This window comes from Ranitomeya variabilis, chromosome 1 (genome assembly GCF_051348905.1).
Source record: "Ranitomeya variabilis isolate aRanVar5 chromosome 1, aRanVar5.hap1, whole genome shotgun sequence".
NCBI lineage: Eukaryota > Metazoa > Chordata > Amphibia > Anura > Dendrobatidae > Ranitomeya > Ranitomeya variabilis.
In genome coordinates, this window is record NC_135232.1 from 324,285,778 (window position 1) to 324,286,586 (window position 809).

The window sequence follows — 809 nt, forward strand, 5'->3', positions numbered from 1 at the left end:
ACAAAGGAATCTCCTGCTGGCAGCTTCGCCGGTGAAACAAAACAGGAAGGGAAGAGCAAAAGAGGAAACTTGATAATAACAAGAGTAACACGGAAAGACACACTTGTACAGCATTTACTTTTAATATTCCCTTATACCAAGCAATATCATTCCTAATGGCTGCAGAACAAGAAAGAACACAATCATATTTTATACCACTAGAGATAAGCAAAATGTTTCTTCAGCTTTGACATTTGCCATAAACTTCACTTGTTTCAGAGAACAGAACATTTTTACATATAACCACTTTCAAATGTGGAAGCGAACTTGCATTGTTCTGGGGCAATAGTGGGTCCAGCAGCTATGCCAATTAATGCAGTCTGTCAAATTTCTAACATTTTCAGTGTACAGAAACCATGCCTATGCCATTTTATGCATATACTTATATTTGCTTATACTAGTAGCTTTTGTAATTAGTAGCTTTTTTAAGTTTTTAACTTTAGTGTAAAATAAAAATGTTCTAGATTTCTGAATTTCAGCACCAGTCTAAAAATTCCAACTTGTACCCTAATCTTAATTGATTACAATACTGGGCCATTAAATAAAAGTTTATAACTAACATTCTAGATAAAAGTAGCCGCACGACCAAATTGTTCTTTAATTCCCATATTGTCTGATATTTATCTGTGCTTCTACAATGTATTACAGGTCAATTTCCTGTACTGAATAAACTTCAATTGTCTGGCAAAATATAGCTCAGTACAGGAAATGTTTCTCTGTCAGTTCAACCTCAGCCCAAAAGACACTTCAGTATCCAGGCATTTCATGTA